Here is a 6,803-nt window from a genome sequence, read left to right as displayed (position 1 = left end):
ACCGTGCCCGGCTAATTTTGTATTTTTAGTAGAGACGGGGTTTCACCATGTTGCCCAGGCTGGTCTCAAACCCCTGACCTCAGGTGATCCACCCACCTCGGCCTCCCAAAGTTCTGGGATTACAGGCCTGAGCCACTACACCGGCCAAGGAATTGGTTCTTAGTAGGCAATAGACAATTGACAATTTTAGAGCAAAGCACTAAGGTCATGGCAGTGTAGATTCCCCAGGGAGTGAATTGAGCTTCTGGTCTCTAGAGGGCGCTCAAGGCTCCTCCCTCCCCACCCACTTCTTTCTCCCAAAGTGGAGGTAGGATGGTGAGGAAGAAATTTCACCTCCCCACCATCAAACACACACAAAGGAAGAAAATCTTACTAAAATTGGAGAATATGGAATAACATTTTCTTGGGATGGAGCCCTTAAAAGATAACACGTTCAACAAAAACGGGTGCCGCATCTTTCCCGTTCTTCAACATACTCTGAGTGGTAACAAGGGCTGCCCTTGCCCTTCTCAGAGACAGCCCAGCCAGCTTGCTGTCTTTTCCTCTCCCACAAGGTATCCAGGCCCTAAGGCTATGGCCCACAGATAAAGTCTTAGCAAGGCCCTGGGCTTGGGACAAAGAGGCTGCGGATTTGTCTTTCTCTCTAGTTTTTCTGGTTAGTGTGCCTCTATCGCACTCAGAAGAAAAGCTCCGGCCGGGCACGGTGGCTCAAGCCTGTAATCCCAGCACTTTGGGAGGCTGAGACGGGTGGATCACGAGGTCAGGAGATCGAGACCATCCTGGTCTACACGGTGAAACCCCGTCTCTACTAAAAAATACAAAAAACTAGCCGGGCGAGATGGCAGGCGCCCGTAGTCCCAGCTACTCGGGAGGCTGAGGCAGGAGAATGGCATAAACCCAGGAGGCGGAGCTTGCAGTGAGCCAAGATCGCGCCACTGCACTCCAGCCTGGGTGACAGAGCTAGACTCTGTCTCAAAAAAAAAAAAAAAAAAAAAAAGAAAAGCTCCAAGACTCATATTTGGGCATTGATGTGGGGAAGGATAGACAGAGATGACCAGAGCCCAGCCTATCTTTCCTGACTTCTGCATTGTGGTTCATACCCAGCTAATAATAAAGTGCTTCTTTCCCTGGTGTGTCATTGCGCATGTACTCCCCACACTCCTCATGAGGAGTAGAGATGGCTAGCCAAGACAGGATTCAGACATTCCCACACCCCCAACCAAATATCCTCTCCATACCATCTTATTAATCAGTCCTTGAACGATTTCCTAAACTCCCTAACAGTCAGGTTGGAGACGACTGAAAGAAATGAAAAGAAGAAGACCAACAAAGGCGATAAAGAAAAAGTCAACACTGCTTGATAACTGATGAGATAGTGAAGCACTAGGAGGGCAAAGGTCAGAAGTAATTCCAGGTGTTCAAGAACTAAATGCTGGAGAGATGATAGTGTCGTTGACAGTCCTCTAATGGGAAGTGAATTTCAATAGAAAGGATGTGTTTGGTTTCAGACAGATCGAGTGACTGGTGAGAACAGGAAGGCCATGTGTTTGGAGCAGATTACTCTGGGTACAGTCAGCTGCTGGAATGGAAGTGAAGAAGGCCCAGCAGAGCATCAGACCTGAGTGCAAACCGTGGTGGTGGTGGTGAAATAGAGGGAAGGGAGGGATTTGAGAGACACTGGGAAGAAAGGTTTTGGTTTTTGAGACAGTCTTGCCCTGTCATCCAGGCTGGAGTGCAGTAGCATAATCTTGGCTCACAGCAACATCCACCTCCTGGGTTCAAGCAATTTTCATAACTCAGCCTCCTAAGTAGCTGGAATTACAGGCGAGTGTAAATTACATTCAGCTAATTTTTGTATTTTTAGTAGAGACAGGGTTTCACCATCTTGGCCAGGCTGGTCTCGATCCACCTGCCTCAGCCTCCTAAAGTGCTGGGATTATAGGTGTGAGCCATCATGCCCAGCCACCAGAATTTTCATCAAGGCGCAGAGGCTGATTACGTTTTGAGTGTTTGAGTGAGTTTTCAAATAACTGTCTGCTACTTAGCTAATAGCTTTGGACAGTTGCTCTTTTTAAAATGAGATCATACAGTCATTGCATTTATTTATTCACCAAATACCTCGTAACAGTCATCTTTGGGTATGACTCACTAGTTCAACAGAGTCCCCCTTCTGTAGAAACTTCCCCATTCACAGAGATGACCTCCACCAGTCATGCCTATATTTGAGACCCTCTCTCTGCTCCCCCATTGCTGAGTAATTCGGGGGTGGTCACCCGACCCAAGCAGTGCAAAGTTTATTCTCTGTCTTGGGAATTTAGAATGTTTGTTTGGCTCAAAGATACAGAAACTGGAAGCTGGAGCTGATGATGGAGCTGATCACGCTAATGATGGAGCTATGAAGATAAGAAGCATGAACACTACTGAGGTCCCCAAGATTGCCAGATTCCTGCAGTACCTTCTGGCCACAGATGGTTGGTCCAGAAGCAGGTTCCTAACTCAACCTGGGCCAATTAGAGCCTTTCATGGAGATTCTGAAATTGAAGTTGAGATCTCTCTCTCTCTCTCTGCCCTTCTGTGTGTGTGTACTTGAGCTACAACTTACCCAACTTTGGAAGCTGTAGGCAGAGGCAATTTTCCGCTAAATGAAGTGAGAAACAAAGTCTGTCATTAGGGAGAGAGGAGCAAGGCAGAGGCACACAGAGAAGCAGATAGAGAGGAAGCAGGTGGGAGTGGGGCGGGAGTTCCTGGAGTCCCCACAGTGCTCTAGTTTCTGATTCTCTTCCTGAGACCCACAGGATTCCTGCCTTTGGGTTTCTTAAGTTCCTGAATAGCTCCTGATTGCCTTTGCCTTTTTTACTGAAAGTCCTTTGAGCATGGTTTCAGGTGAGTAGACACTCCTAACCTAAAGAGCTGTAACAAATACACATGGGCACCGTGAGAGGTTCCGTGAGAGGCACCCAGGATCCAGTATGGGTCAGGCGTGGTGCCACCCTCAAGGAACTTAGTGGGGAGAAAATGAAGTCTGTACTTTAATAACTACAGTGCAGGCTAGGAAGAGAACACCCTTAGAGATGTGCAAATCAAGCTCTTTGGGGGTTTAGAGGAGGCCTAGGACTGCTAAGGTAAGGCTGGGACTAGGGAGAGGTAAGCGAGTCACTGAAGAGGCAAAATTTAAGAAGCCACCCACTCTCAGGGTGTGTGAATGCAGAGCTGGCGCTTGCATGACCCTGAGAATGAGCAACCCCTTAAATGTTGTATCTTAGGCACCTTGCCAGGCTCACTTTTAGCTTGCTGGACTAATTGTCAGGATCAGGAGGTCTTCAGAGGAAAGTTAGTGTCTGAGCTAAACTGAAGGACAGGGTGGTTTTGGGCTTCGTGACATATACTTCAAGGTAAAGTAACAATATGGAAAACACTCCCGTGAGAATGACGTCTGCTCTATGATCATCAGGCTCTTCGGTGTGACTTAAGAGTTCAGGGCATGAAGGAGGAGGGGGCAGTAAGAAAAATGGAGAGAACGTAGCATCAGATTCTGCAGCAGAGAAGAAAATTACTAAACTGGGAAATAACATAATCAGAGCATACTTAAGATGAATCTAACAGAATAGCATGAAATAAAGGAAAGGCTAAGGAGAGGACAAGCAGGAGGCTGTTGTGGCAATCCAGGCATGAAAGTCTAAACTAATCGGCACTGGGAATGTAAATGCCATAAGAAAAATAATACATCATTAATGTAACTTGGCCATTGAGTAGATGTTGGAGACAAGAGTAGAGAAATCAGAAACACTGCTAAACACTGTGCAGCTGTAACAAAGAATGAGAGAGCATTCAGTAAGATCACATCCAAGATATGTACATGAAAAATGCAAGGGATAGAACTGTGTATGTGGCAAGTTATCATTTGCATTTTTATTTTTTAAATTGTATTTATTTATTGCTTGTTTTTTCTTCTTTTTTTTTACTAATTAAAACAAATTAATCAATTATAAAATGTTCAGCCACTTGATTTTTTTTTTTTTAAGTTCCGGGGTATATGTGCAGGATGCACAGGTCTGTTACATAGGTAAACGTGTGCCGTGGTGGTTTGCTGCACAGATCAATCCATCGCCTAGGTATTAAACCCCGTATGCATTAGCTCTTTTCCCTAGTACTCTTCCCCCACCATCCTCTCCTGACAGGCCCCAGTAAGTGTTGTTCCCCTCCCTGTGTCTACGTGTTCTCACTGTTCAGCTCCCACTTATAAGTGAGAACATGTGGTGTTTGGTTTTCTGTTCCTGCATTAGTTTGCTAAGGATAATGGCTTCCAGCTCCATCCATGTACCTGTAAAGGACATGATCTTGTTTTCTTATGGCTGCATAGTATTCCGTGGTGTATATGTGCCATATTTTCTTTATTCAGTCTATCATTGATGGGCATTTGGGTTGATTCCATGTCCTTGCTATTGTGAATAGTGCTGCAGTGAACATACGTGTGCATGTATCTTTATAATAGAATGATTTATATTCCTTTGGGTATACCCAGCAATACCCAGTAATGGGATTGCTGGGTCAAACGGTATCTCCGGTTCTAAATCTTTGAGGAATCGCCACACTGTCTTCCACAATGGTTGAACTCATTTACATTCCCACCAACAGTGTAAAAGCATTCCTATTTCTCTGCAATCTCACCAGCATCTGTCATTTCTTGACTTTTTATTTTTTTATTTTTTTGTTTTGTTTTGTTTTGTTTTGTTTTGAGGCGGAGTCTCGCTCTGTCGACCGGACTGGAGTGCAGTGGCCTGATCTCAGCTCACTGCAAGCTCCGCCTCCCGGGTTTACGCCATTCTCCTGCCTCAGCCCCCCGAGTAGCTGGGACTACAGGCGCCCGCCACCTTGCCCGGCTAGTTTTTGTATTTTTAGTAGAGACGGGGTTTCACCGTGTTAGCCAGGATGGTCTCGATCTCCTGACCTCGTGATCCGCCCGTCTCGGCCTCCTAAAGTGCTGGGATTACAGGCTTGAGCCACCGCGCCCGGCCTCTTGACTTTTTAATAATCGCCATTCTGACTGGTGTGAGATGGTATCTCATTATGGTTTTGATTTGCATTTCTCTTTTTTTTTTTTTGAGACAGAGTTTCAAAAACTTGTTGCCAAAGCTGGAGTGCAATGATGCGATCTCAGCTCACTACAACCTCCGCCTCTTGGGTTCAAGTGATTTCTCCTGCCTCAGCCTCCCGAGTAGCTAGGATTACAGGTGTATGCCACCACGCCCAGCTAATTTTAGTATTTTTAGTAGAGACGGGGTTTCACTATGTTGGCCAGGTTGATCTTGAACTCCTGACCTCAAGAGATCCGCCTGCCTCTGAAAGTGCAGGGATTACAGGCATGAGCCACCACGCCCAGCTGATGATAATTTCTTTTGCTGTGCATAAGCTCTTTAGTTTAATTAGATCCCATTTGTAGAATTTTGCTTTTGTTGTGATTGCTTTGGCAATTTTATCATAAAATCTTTGCCCATCCCTATGTCCTGAATGGTATTGCCTAGATTTTCTTCTAGGGTTTTTTGTAGTTTGGGGTTTTACATTTAAGTCTTTAATCCATCTTGAGTTAATTTTTGTATAAAGGTGTAAGGAAAGGATCGAGTTTCAATTTTCTGCATATGGCTAGCCAGTTCTCCCAGCACCATTTATTAAACAGGGAATCCTTTCCCCATTGCTTGTTTTGGTCAGGTTTATCAAAGGTCAGATGGTTGTAGATGTGCGGTTTTATATGTGCTGCCAAAGTGAGCACTATTTATTTATTTTTTTTAAACAGAGTCTCACTGTGTTGCCCAGGCTAGAGTGCAGTGCCACGAACATAGCTCACATGGCCTCATTTGCATTTTTAAAAGGAAAAAATGTTTTGTTTTTTGAGCCAGAGTCTCACTCAGTCGCCCAGGCTGAAGTGCAGAGGCACAATCATGGCTCACCACAGTCTCGACCTCCCCAGGCCCAGGTGATTCTTCCACAAGCCACCGTGCCTGGCCCTTTTTTTTTGTGTGTATTTTTTTAGTAGAGACGGAGTTTCACTTGTTGTCCAGGCTGGTCTTAAACTCTTGGACTCAAGAGATCTGCCCAAGGTGGCCTCCCAAAGTGCCGTAAAGGCGTGAGCCACTGCACCTGGCCATAAAAAGGAAATATGTAAACAAAAAAAAATCTTTGCTTACATATGTTTATATATCCCTAGAGAAATACATATAGAATTGATGACATTAAGTGGCCTGTTTAAGAGGAGAAGTGGGGTGGCTGGGGGTCAGTAGTGAAAGAGAGTCTTTTTAGTGTTTATAATTTGAATATTTTAAATCTGAACCTTTTGGATGAATTACCTAATGAAGAAAATTAGTTTAAATTGCTTTAAAAAATAAATAAATATGAGCTGGGCGTGGTGGCTCAAGCCTGTAATCCCAGCACTTTGGGAGGCCAAGGTGGGTGGATCACCTGAGGTCAGGAGTTCGAGACCAGCATGGCCAACATGGTGAAACCCCGTCTCTACTAAAAATACAAAAATTAACTTGGGAGTGGTGGCAGGTGTCTGTAATCCCAGCTACTGAGGAGGTTGAGGCAGGAGAATCACTTGAACCTGGGGGGCGGAGGTTGCAGTGAGCTGAGATCGCACCATTGCCTGGGTGACAAAAATGAGACTTCATCTCAAAAATAAATAAATAGGCCAGGCGCGGTGGCTCACACCTGTAATCCCAGCACTTTGGGAGGCCGAGGCAGGTGGTTCTCAAGGTCAGAAGCTCGAGACCATCCTGGCTAACATGGTGCAACCCCATCTCTACAAAAAA

The sequence above is a fragment of the Colobus angolensis genome, unplaced genomic scaffold (genome assembly GCF_000951035.1).
Source record: "Colobus angolensis palliatus isolate OR3802 unplaced genomic scaffold, Cang.pa_1.0 Scaffold182, whole genome shotgun sequence".
Lineage (NCBI taxonomy): Eukaryota > Metazoa > Chordata > Mammalia > Primates > Cercopithecidae > Colobus > Colobus angolensis.
This window is presented reverse-complemented; position numbering follows the sequence as displayed.